The sequence below is a fragment of the Ranitomeya variabilis genome, chromosome 4 (assembly GCF_051348905.1).
Source record: "Ranitomeya variabilis isolate aRanVar5 chromosome 4, aRanVar5.hap1, whole genome shotgun sequence".
NCBI lineage: Eukaryota > Metazoa > Chordata > Amphibia > Anura > Dendrobatidae > Ranitomeya > Ranitomeya variabilis.
The window spans coordinates 357,841,233-357,854,013 of NC_135235.1; positions in this window are offsets into that span (position 1 = coordinate 357,841,233).

The following is a 12,781-nucleotide window of genomic DNA, read 5'->3' on the forward strand; positions in this document are numbered from 1 at the left end:
CTCCGCCCACCAAATCGGACCCAGAGTGACCCCTTCCACCAAATCAGACCCAGAGTGACCCCTTCCACCAAATCGGACCCAGAGTGACCCCTTCCACCAAATCGGGCCCAGAGTGACCCCGCCCACCAAATCGGACCCAGAGTGACCCCACCCACCAAGTCGGACCCTGAGGTGCCCAGCCCACCAAATCAGACCCTGAGGTGCCCAGCCCACCAAATCGGACCGAGTGACCCCACCCACCAAATTGGTCCCTAAGGTGCCCCGCCCACCAAATCGGACCCAGAGTGGCTCCGCCCACCGAATCGGACCCAGAGTGGCCGCGCCCACAGAATCGGACCTAGATTTACCCCGCCCACAAAATCAGACCCAGATTGACCCAACCCACCAAATCGGACCGCCTGAGGGGCACCCAAGTGTGAAAGTCTTGCAGGGGCAGCCCGGGCACCATTCCAAAGCACTATCTGTAGTTCCTTCAGGAAATACCCATCTAGTATTATTATTGTAATCCGAACATGGTAAACGTATTATTATTCAGTTTTTTTCCGCAATTAATGCGGTCCGAACCGCTGCACGCACAGACTCCAGTGAGGCATCATTTCGAAGCCAGCGTCCACGAGAGGTGTGCTAAGTATTTTTCGTGTCGATCCGATTTGTAGTTTTTTAAAAAATTGCATTTAAAAAAAAAAAATTCCCATAGCAAATAATGGCGAACTTTCCATTACCCCCAACTTGACCTTCCAAAGATGGCAGCTATGCAAATATACGGTGTCCATTTTAGGACATGATCATTTATCAAAGGTGGGTGAAAAGTGCACCCCAATCCCGTGGGTGAAAAGTAAGTGCACCGAGTGGCCCCACCCCCCAAATCGGACCCGGAGTGGCCCCGCCCCTAAATCGGACCCAGAGTGACCCCGCCCATCAAATCGGACCCAGAGTGACCCCGCCCACCAAATCGGTCACAGAGTGACCCCGCCCACCAAATCGGTCCCTGAGGTGCCCCGCCCACCAAATCAGACCAAGAGTGGCTCCGCCCACCAAATCGGACCCAGAGTGACCCCGCCCACCAAATCGGACCCAGAGTGACCCCGCCCACCAAATTAGACCCAGAGTGACCCCGCCCACCAAATCAGACCCAGAGTGACCCCGCCCACCAAATCGGACCCAGAGTGTCCCCGCCCACCAAATCGGACTCTGAGGTGCCCAGCCCACCAAATCAGACCCTGAGGTGCCCAGCCTACCAAATCGGACCCTGAGGTGCCCCGCTCACCAAATCAGACCCAGAGTGACCTCGCCCACCGTTTCAGACCCAGAGTGACCTCGCCCACCGTTTCAGACCCAGAGTGACCCCGCTCACCAAATCGGACCCAGCCCACCAAATCGGACCAGAGTGCCCACCCTTGCCAAATCGGACCCAGAGTGCCCCCGCCCGCCAAATCGGACCCAGAGTGGCGCCGCCCGTCAAGTCGGACCCAGAGTGGCGCCGCCCGCCAAATCGGACCCAGAGTGGCGCCGCCCGCCAAATCGGACCCAGAGTGGCACCGCCCGCCAAGTCGGACCCAGAGTGGCGCCGCCCGCCAAGTCGGACCCAGAGTGGCGCCGCCCGCCAAGTTGGACCCAGAGTGGCGCCGCCCGCCAAGTCGGACCCAGAGTGGCGCCGCCCGCCAAATCGGACCCAGAGTGGCACCGCCCGTCAAATCGGACCCAGAGTGGCGCCGCCCGTCAAATCGGACCTAGAGTGACCCGGGCCACCAAATCGGACCCAGAGTGACCCGGGCCACCAAATCGGACCCAGAGTGACCCGGGCCACCAAATCGGACCCAGAGTGACCCGGGCCACCAAATCGGACCCAGAGTGACCCGGGCCACCAAATCGGACCCAGAGTGACCCGGGCCACCAAATCGGACCCAGAGTGACCCGGGCCACCAAATCAGACCCAGAGTGACCCGGCCCACCAAATCGGACCCAGAGTGACCCGTCCCACCAAATCGGACCCAGAGTGACCCGGCCCACCAAATCGGACCCAGAGTGACCCGGGCCACCAAATCGGACCCAGAGTGACCCGGCCCACCAAATCGGACCCAGAGTGACCCGGGCCACCAAATCGGGCCCAGAGTGACCCGGGCCACCAAATCGGGCCCAGAGTGACCCGGGCCACCAAATCGGGCCCAGAGTGACCCGGGTTGACCAAATCGGGCCCAGAGTGACCCGGGCCACCAAATCGGGCCCAGAGTGACCCGGGCCACCAAATGGGACCCAGAGTGACCCGGGCCACCAAATGGGACCCAGAGTGACCCGGCCCACCAAATGGGACCCAGAGTGACCCGGCCCACCAAATGGGACCCAGATTGACCCGGCCCACCAAATGGGACCCAGAGTGACCCGGCCCACCAAATGGGACCCAGAGTGACCCGGCCCACCAAATGGGACCCAGAGTGACCCGGCCCACCAAATGGGACCCAGAGTGACCCGGCCCACCAAATGGGACCCAGAGTGACCCGGCCCACCAAATGGGACCCAGAGTGACCCGGCCCACCAAATGGGACCCAGAGTGACTCGGCCCACCAAATGGGACCCAGAGTGACCCGGCCCACCAAATCGGACCCAGAGTGACCCGGCCCACCAAGCCTCAACCCTGAGGGGCTACAACTACCAAACCAGCGCCTGAGGGGCACCCAAGTGTGAAAGTCTTGCAGGGGCAGCCCGGGCACCATTCCAAAGCACTATCTGTAGTTCCTTCAGGAAATACCCATCTAGTTATTATAGTGCTTTGGAACAAAGCACTATACTGTTATTCCACCGTGGTAAACTTCTTATTCTTATTATTATTATTCAGTCCGCACGTAATTCGGCCCGAACCGCTCAACTCTCAGACTCCAGTGAGGTGTCATTTCGAAGCCAGCGTTCCTGAGAGGTGTGCTAAGTATTTTTCGTGTCGATCGGATTTGTAGTTTTGGCGCAATTTGCGTTTGAAAAAAGTGTCTCAATGCGTTTCAATAGGGAAATTTTCCAATACGTTTATAATGGGCCTGATTTCTGAGGCAATTTCTAAAAATAACTGCCACCTGGCTGATTAGCTCATTGATATGCGCAGTCAGATCCAGTTACTATGCCAACGCCTACGAGCCCACTAGAAAACAGGTTTTGTCAGTCAGATAATATCAGCTCCTCTCTGTTATCAGCTATTCCCCTGTCCTGCTGTCAGTCTATTTCTCTCTGTTATCAGCCATTCCCCGTACTGCTGTCAGTCTATTTCTCTCTGTTATCAGCCATTCCCTGTACTGCTGTCAGCCTATTTCTCTCTGTTATCAGCCATTCCCCTGTCCTGCTGTCAGTCTATTTCTCTCTGTTATCAGCCATTCCCTTATCCTGCTGTCAGTCAGAGTGACCCGTCCCACCAAATTGGACCCAGAGTGACCCGTCCCACCAAATTGGACCCAGAGTGACCCGGGACACCAAATACGACCCAGAGTGACCCGGCCCACCAAATCGGACCCAGAGTGACCCGGCCCACCAAATCGGACCCAGAGTGACCCGGGCCACCAAATCGGACCCAGAGTGACCCGGCCCACCAAATCGGACCCAGAGTGACCCGGCCCACCAAATCGGACCCAGAGTGACCCGGCCCACCAAATCGGACCCAGAGTGACCCGGCCCATCAAATCGGACCCAGAGTGACCCGGCCCACCAAATCGGACCCAGAGTGACCCGGCCCACCAAATCGGACCCAGAGTGACCCGGGCCACCAAATCGGACCCAGAGTGACCCGGGCCACCAAATCGGACCCAGAGTGACCCGGGCCACCAAATCGGACCCAGAGTGACCCGGGCCACCAAATCGGACCCAGAGTGACCCGGGCCACCAAATCGGACCCAGAGTGACCCCGGGCCACCAAATCGGACCCAGAGTGACCCCGGGCCACCAAATCGGACCCAGAGTGACCCCGGGCCACCAAATCGGACCCAGAGTGACCCGGGCCACCAAATCGGACCCAGAGTGACCCGGGCCACCAAATCGGACAAGGAGTGGCGCCGCCCGACAAATCGGACCCGGAGTGGCGCCGCCCGCCAAATCGGACCCGGAGTGGCGCCGCCCGCCAAATCGGACCCGGAGTGGCGCCGCCTGCCAAACCGCACCCGGAGTGGCGCCGCCCGCCAAACCGGACCCGGAGTGGCGCCGCCCGCCAAACCGGACCCGGGGTGGCGCCGCCCGCCAAATCGGACCCAGGGTGGCGCCGCCCGCCAAATCGGACCCAGGGTGGCGCCGCCCACCAAATCGGACCCAGGGTGGCGCCGCCCGCCAAATCGGACCCAGGGTGGCGCCGCCCGCCAAATCGGACCCAGAGTGGCGCCGTCCACCAAATCGGACCCAGGGTGGCGCCGCCCACCAAATCGGACCCAGGGTGGAGCCGCCCACCAAATCGGACCCAGGGTGGCGCCGCCCGCCAAATCGGACCCAGAGTGGCGCCACCCGCCAAATCGGACCCAGGGTGGCGCCGCCCGCCAAATCGGACCCAGGGTGGCGCCGCCCGCCAAATCGGACCCAGGGTGGCGCCGCCCGCCAAATCGGACCCAGGGTGGCGCCGCCCGCCAAATCGGACCCAGAGTGGCGCCGTCCGCCAAATCGGACCCAGGGTGGCGCCGCCCACCAAATCGGACCCAGGGTGGAGCCGCCCACCAAATCGGACCCAGGGTTGCGCCGCCCGCCAAATCGGACCCAGAGTGGCGCCGCCCGTCAAATCGGACCCAGAGTGGCGCCACCCGCCAAATCGGACCCAGGGTGGCGCCGCCCGCCAAATCGGACCCAGGGTGGCGCCGCCCGCCAAATCGGACCCAGGGTGGTGCCACCCGCCAAGTCGGACCCAGGGTGGCGCCACCCGCCAAATCGGACCCAGGGTGGCGCCGCCCGCCAAATCGGACCCAGAGTGGCGCCGCCCGCCAAATCGGACCCAGAGTGGCGCCGCCCGCCAAATCGGACCCAGAGTGGCGTCGCCCGCCAAATCGGACCCAGAGTAGCGCCGCCCGCCAAATCGGACCCACAGTGGCGCCGCCCGCCAAATCGGACCCAGAGTGACCCGGCCCACCAAATCGGACCCAGAGTGACCCGGCCCACCAAATCGGACCCAGAGTGACCCGGGCCACCAAATCGGACCCAGAGTGGCCCCGCCCACCAAATCCTCAACTACCAAACCAGCGTCTGAGGGGCACCCAAGTGTGAAAGTCTTGTAGGGGCAGCCCGGGCACCATTCCAAAGCACTATCTGTAGTTCCTTCAGGAAATACCCATCTAGTTCTTATTATTATTCAGTCCGCACGTAATGCGGCCCGAACCGCTTCACTCACAGACTCCAGTGAGGTGTCATTTCGAAGCCAGCGTCCCCAAGAGGTGTGCTAAGTATTTTTCGTGTCGATCGGATTTGTAGTTTTGGCGCAATTTGCGTTTGAAAATGTTTTTTCCCCTCATTGTAATGCATTTCAATAGGAAAATTTTCACATAGGTTATAGTGGCCGGGTTTCTGAGGCAATTTGAAATGTACCTGCCACTTGCCACCTGGCTGATTAGCTCATTGATATGCGCAGTCAGGGCCAGTTACTATGCCAACGCCTGCGAACTGTACATGACCACACCAGCACAGTTTTGCCAGATAATATCAGCTCTTAAAGTGACAGCACAGCACAATTTCAAAGCACTATCTGTAGTCTTATTATTATTACAGTACACAGCGCAGAGCCCCGCAGTATACAGCGCAGAGCCCCGCAGTATACAGCGCAGAGCCGCGCAGTATACAGCGCACAGCCGCGCAGTATACAGCGCGGAGCCACGCAGTATACAGCACGGAGCCGCGCAGCATACACCGCGGAGCCGCGCAGCATACAGCGCGGAGCCGCGCAGCATACAGCGCAGAGCCGTGCAGCATACAGCGCAGAGCCCCGCAGTATACAGCGCAGAGCCGCGCAGTATACAGCGCAGAGCCGCGCATTATACAGCGCAGAGCCACGCAGCATACAGCGCGGAGCCGCGCAGCATACAGCGCAGAGCCGCGCAGTATACAGCGCAGAGCCCCGCAGTATACAGCGCAGAGCCGCGCAGTATACAGCGCAGAGCCGCGCATTATACAGCGCAGAGCCACGCAGCATACAGCGCGGAGCCGTGCAGCATACAGCGCAGAGCCCCGCAGCATACAGCGCAGAGCCGCGCAGCATACAGCGCAGAGCCGCGCAGTATACAGCGCAGAGCCGAGCAGCATACAGCGCAGAGCCGTGCAGCATACAGCGCAGAGCCGCAAAGCATACAGCGCAGAGCCCCGCAGCATACAGCGCAGAGCCCCGCAGTATACAGAGCAGAGCCCCGCAGTATACAGCGCAGAGCCCCGCATTATACAGCGCAGAGCCCCGCAGTATACAGCGCCCACCAAATCAGCCCCTGAGGGGCCCCACCCACCAAATCGGACCCAGAGTGGCTACAACTACCAAACCAGCGCCTGAGGGGCACCCAAGTGTGAAAGTCTTGCTGGGGCAACCCGGGCACCATTCCAAAGCACTATCTGTAGTTCCTTCAGGAAATACCCATCTATTTCTCTCTGTTATCAGCCATTCCACGTACTGATGTCAGTCTATTTCTCTCTGTTATCAGCAGCCATTCCCCGTCCTGCTGTCAGTCTATTCTCTCTGTTATCAGCCATTACCCTGTCCTGCTGTCAGTCTATTCTCTCTGTTATCAGCCATTCCCCGTCCTGCTGTCAGTCTATTTCTCTCTGTTATCAGCCATTCCCTGCACTGCTGTCAGCCTATTTCTCTCTGTTATCAGCCATTCCCCTGTCCTGCTGTCAGTCTATTTCTCTCTGTTATCAGCCATTCCCCTGTCCTGCTGTCAGTCTATTCTCTCTGTTATCAGCCATTCCCCGTCCTGCTGTCAGTCTATTCTCTCTGTTATCAGCCATTCCCCTGTCCTGCTGTCAGTCTATTCTCTCTGTTATCAGCCATTCCCCTGTCCTGCTGTCAGTCTATTCTCTCTGTTATCAGCCATTCCCCTGTACTGCTGTCAGCCTATTTCTCTCTATTATCAGCCATTCCCCTGTCCTGCTGTCAGTCTATTTCTCTCTGTTATCAGCCATTCCCCTGTCCTGCTGTCAGTCTATTCTCTCTGTTATCAGCCATTCCCCGTCCTGCTGTCAGTCTATTCTCTCTGTTATCAGCCATTCCCCTGTCCTGCTGTCAGTCTATTCTCTCTGTTATCAGCCATTCCCCGTCCTGCTGTCAGTCTATTTCTCTCTGTTATCAGCCATTCCCTGTACTGCTGTCAGCCTATTTCTCTCTGTTATCAGCCATTCCCCTGTCCTGCTGTCAGTCTATTCTCTCTGTTATCAGCCATTCCCCGTCCTGCTGTCAGTCTATTCTCTCTGTTATCAGCCATTCCCCTGTCCTGCTGTCAGTCTATTCTCTCTGTTATCAGCCATTCCCCGTCCTGCTGTCAGTCTATTTCTCTCTGTTATCAGCCATTCCCCGTACTGCTGTCAGTCTATTTTTCTCTGTTATCAGCAATTCCCCTGTCCTGCTGTCAGTCTATTCTCTCTGTTATCAGCCATTCCCTTGTCCTGCTGTCAGTCTATTCTCTGTTATCAGCCATTCCCTTATCCTGCTGTCAGTCAGAGTGACCCGGCCCACCAAATCGGACCCAGAGTGACCCGGCCCACCAAATCGAACCCAGAGTGACCCGGGCCACCAAATCGGACCCAGAGTGACCCGGGCCACCAAATCGGACCCAGAGTGACCCGGCTCCTCTGTTATCAGCCATTCCCCGTCCTGCTGTCAGTCTATTTCTCTCTGTTATCAGCAATTCCCCTGTCCTGCTGTCAGTCTATTCTCTCTGTTATCAGCCATTCCCTTGTTCTGCTGTCAGTCTATTCTCTGTTATCAGCCATTCCCTTATCCTGCTGTCAGTCAGAGTGACCCGGCCCACCAAATCGGACCCAGAGTGACCCGGCCCACCAAATCGGATCCAGAGTGACCCGGCCCACCAAATCGGACCCAGAGGGACCCGGCCCACCAAATCGGACCCAGAGTGACCCGGCCCACCAAATCGGACCCAGAGTTACCCGGCCCACCAAACCGGACCCAGAGTGACCCAGCCCACCAAATCGGACCCAGAGTGACCCGGCCCACCAAATCGGACCCAGAGTGACCCGGCCCACCAAATCGGACCCAGAGTGACCCGGCCCACCAAATCGAACCCAGAGTGACCCGGGCCACCAAATCGGACCCAGAGTGACCCGGGCCACCAAATCGGACCCAGAGTGACCCGGGCCACCAAATCGGACCCAGAGTGACCCGGGCCACCAAATCGGACCCAGAGTTTCCCGGGCCACCAAATCAAACCCAGAGTGACCCGGGCCACCAAATCAAACCCAGAGTGACCCGGGCCACCAAATCGGACCCAGAGTGACCCGGGCCACCAAATCGGACCCAGAGTCACCCGGGCCAACAAATTGGACCCAGAGTGACCCGGGCCACCAAATCAAACCCAGAGTGACCCGGGCCACCAAATCAAACCCAGAGTGACCCGGGCCACCAAATCGGACCCAGAGTGACCCGGGCCACCAAATCGGACCCAGAGTCACCCGGGCCAACAAATCGGACCCAGAGTGACCCGGGCCACCAAATCGGACCCAGAGTGACCCGGGCCACCAAATCGGACCCAGAGTGACCCGGGCCACCAAATTGGACCCAGAGTGACCCGGGTCACCAAATTGGACCCAGAGTGACCCGGGCCACCAAATCGGACCCAGAGTGACCCGGGCCACCAAATCGGACCCAGAGTGACCCGGGCCACCAAATCGGACCCAGAGTGACCCGGGCCACCAAATCGGACCCAGAGTGACCCGGGCCACCAAATCGGACCCAGAGTGACCCGGGCCACCAAATCGGACCCAGAGTGACCCGGGCCACCAAATCGGACCCAGAGTGACCCGAGCCTCCAAATCGGACCCAGAGTGGCTCCACCCACCAAATCGAACCCAGAGTGGCCTCGCCCACCAAATCCTCAACCCTGAGGGGCTACAACTACCAAACCAGCATCTGAGGGGCACCCAAGTGTGAAAGTCTTGCAGGGGCAGCCCGGGCACCATTCCAAAGCACTATCTGTAGTTCCTTCAGGAAATACCCATCTAGTTATTATTATTATTCAGTCCGCACGTAATGCGGCCCGAACCGCTTCACTCACAGACTCCAGTGAGGTGTCATTTCGAAGCCAGCGTCCCCAAGAGGTGTGCTAAGTATTTTTCGTGTCGATCGGATTTGTAGTTTTGGCGCAATTTGCGTTTGAAAATGTTTTTTCCCCTCATTGTAATGCATTTCAATAGGGAAATTTTCCCATAGGTTATAATGGCTGGGTTTCTGAGGCAATTTGAAATGTACCTGCCACCTGGCTGATTAGCTCATTGATATGTGCAGTCAGGCCCAGTTACTATGCCAACGCCTGCGAACTGTACATGACCCCAGCACAGTTTTGCCAGATAATATCAGCTCTTTAAGTGATAGCACAGCACAATTTCAAAGCACTATCTGTAGTCTTATTATAATTATTGCCCCGCTCACCAAATCGGACCCAGAGTGGCGCCGCCCGCCAAATCGGACCCAGAGTGGCGCCGCCGGCCAAATCGGACCCAGAGTGGCGCCGCCGGCCAAATCGGACCCAGAGTGGCGCCGCCGGCCAAATCGGACCCAGAGTGGCGCCGCCGGCCAAATCGGACCCAGAGTGGCGCCGCCCGCCAAATCGGACCCAGAGTGGCGCCGCCCGCCAAATCGGACCCAGAGTGGCGCCGCCCGCCAAATCGGACCCAGAGTGGCGCCGCCCGCCAAATCGGACCCAGTGTGGCGCCGCCCGCCAAATCGGACCGTGTGGCGCCGCCCGCCAAATCGGACCCAGAGTGGCGCCGCCCGCCAAATCGGACCCAGAGTGGCGCCGCCCGCCAAATCGGACCCAGAGTGGCGCCGCCCGCCAAATCGGACCCAGTGTGGCGCCGCCGCCAAATCGGACCCAGAGTGGCGCCGCCCGCCAAATCGGACCCAGAGTGGCGCCACCCGCCAAATCGGACCCAGAGTGGCGCCGCCCGCCAAATCGGACCCAGAGTGGCGCCGCCCGCCAAATCGGACCCAGAGTGGCGCCGTCCGCCAAATCGGACCCAGAGTGGCGCCGCCCGCCAAATCGGACCCAGAGTGGCGCCGCCCGCCAAATCGGACCCAGTGTGGCGCCGCCGCCAAATCGGACCCAGAGTGGCGCCGCCCGCCAAATCGGACCCAGAGTGGCGCCGCCCGCCAAATCGGACCCAGAGTGGCGCCGCCCGCCAAATCGGACCCAGAGTGGCGCCGCCCGCCAAATCGGACCCAGAGTGGCGCCGCCCGCCAAATCGGACCCAGAGTGGCGCCGCCCGCCAAATCGGACCCAGAGTGGCGCCGCCCGCCAAATCGGACCCAGTGTGGCGCCGCCCGCCAAATCGGACCCAGTGTGGCGCCGCCCGCCAAATCGGACCCAGAGTGGCGCCGCCCGCCAAATCGGACCCAGAGTGGCGCCGCCCGCCAAATCGGACCCAGAGTGGCGCCGCCCGCCAAATCGGACCCAGAGTGGCGCCGCACGCCAAATCGGACCCAGAGTGGTGCCGCCGGCCAAATCGGACCCAGAGTGGCGCCGCCCGCCAAATCGGACCCGGAGTGGCACCGCCCGCCAAATCGGACCCAGAGTGACCCCGCCCACCAAATCGGACCCAGAGTGACCCCGCCCACCAAATCGGACCCAGAGTGACCCCGCCCACCAAATCGGACCCAGAGTGGCCTCAAACCTGAGGGGCTACAACTACCAAACCAGCGCCTGAGGGGCACCCAAGTGTGAAAGTCTTGCAGGGGCAGCCCGGGCACCATTCCAAAGCACTATCTGTAGTTCCTTCAGGAAATACCCATCTAGTTATAGTGCTTTGGAACAAAGCACTATACTGTTATTCCACCGTGGTAAACTTCTTATTATTATTATAGTGCTTTGGAACAAAGCACTATATTGTTATTCCATCGTGGTAAACTTCTTCTTATTCTTATTATTCAGTCCGCACGTAATGCGGCCCGAACCGCTAAACTCACAGACTCCAGTGAGGTGTCATTTCGAAGCCAGCGTCCCCAAGAGGTGTGCTAAGTATTTTTCGTGCCGATCAGATTTGTAGTTTTTGCGCAATTTGTGCTTGAAAAAAGTCTTTCAATGCGTTTCAATAGGGAAATTGTCCCATACGTTTATAATGGGCTGGTTTCTGAGGCAATTTCTAAAAATAACTGCCACCTGGCTGATTAGCTCATTGATATGCGCAGTCAGACACAGTTACTATGCCAACGCCTATGAACTCTACATCAGCTCACAAGTTTTGTCAGATAATATCAGCTCTTAAAGTGACAGTACAGCACAATTCCAAACCACTATCTGTAGTCTTATGATTATTAGATGGAGGCCCGATTCTAACTCATCGGGTATTCTAGAATATGCATGTCCACGTAGTATATTGCACAGCCACGCAGTACACAGCGCAGAGCCGCGCAGTATACAGCGCAGAGCCGCGCAGTACACAGCGCAGAGCCGCGCAGTACACAGCGCAGAGCCGCGCAGTACACAGCGCAGAGCCGCGCAGTACACAGCGCAGAGCCGTGCAGTACAAAGCGCAGAGCCGCGCAGTACAAAGCGCAGAGTCGCTCAGTACAAAGCGCAGAGCCGCGCAGTACACAGCGCAGAGTCGCGCAGTACACAGCGCAGAGCCGCGCAGTACACAGCGCAGAGCCGCGCAGTACACAGCGCAGAGCCGCGCAGTACACAGCGCAGAGCCGCGCAGTACAGAGCGCAGAGCCGCGCAGTATAAAGCGCAGAGCCACACAGTACACAGCGCAGAGCCGCGCAGTACACAGCGCAGAGCCGCGCAGTACACAGCGCAGAGCCGCGCAGTATAAAGCGCAGAGCCGCACAGTACACAGCGCAGAGCCGCGCAGTACACAGCGCAGAGCCGCGCAGTATAAAGCGGAGAGCCGCGCAGTACACAGCGCAGAGCCGCGCAGTACACAGCGCAGAGCCGCGCAGTACACAGCGCAGAGCCGCGCAGTATGAAGCGCAGAGCCGCACAGTACACAGCGCAGAGCCGCGCAGTACACAGCGCAGAGCCGCGCAGTATAAAGCGGAGAGCCGCGCAGTACACAGCGCAGAGCCGCGCAGTATACAGCGCAGAGCCGCGCAGTACACAGCGCAGAGCCGCGCAGTACACAGCGCAGAGCCGCGCAGTACACAGCGCAGAGCCGCGCAGTACACAGCGCAGAGCCGCGCAGTACAAAGCGCAGAGCCGCGCAGTACAAAGCGCAGAGTCGCGCAGTACAAAGCGCAGAGCCGCGCAGTACACAGCGCAGAGCCGCGCAGTACACAGCGCAGAGCCGCGCAGTACACAGCGCAGAGCCGCGCAGTACAGAGCGCAGAGCCGCGCAGTACAGAGCGCAGAGCCACGCAGTATAAAGCGCAGAGCCGCACAGTACACAGCGCAGAGCCGCGCAGTACACAGCGCAGAGCCGCGCAGTACACAGCGCAGAGCCGCGCAGTATAAAGCGCAGAGCCGCACAGTACACAGCGCAGAGCCGCGCAGTACACAGCGCAGAGCCGCGCAGTATAAAGCGGAGAGCCGCGCAGTACACAGCGCAGAGCCGCGCAGTACACAGCGCAGAGCCGCGCAGTACACAGCGCAGAGCTGCGCAGTACACAGCGCAGAGCCGCGCAGT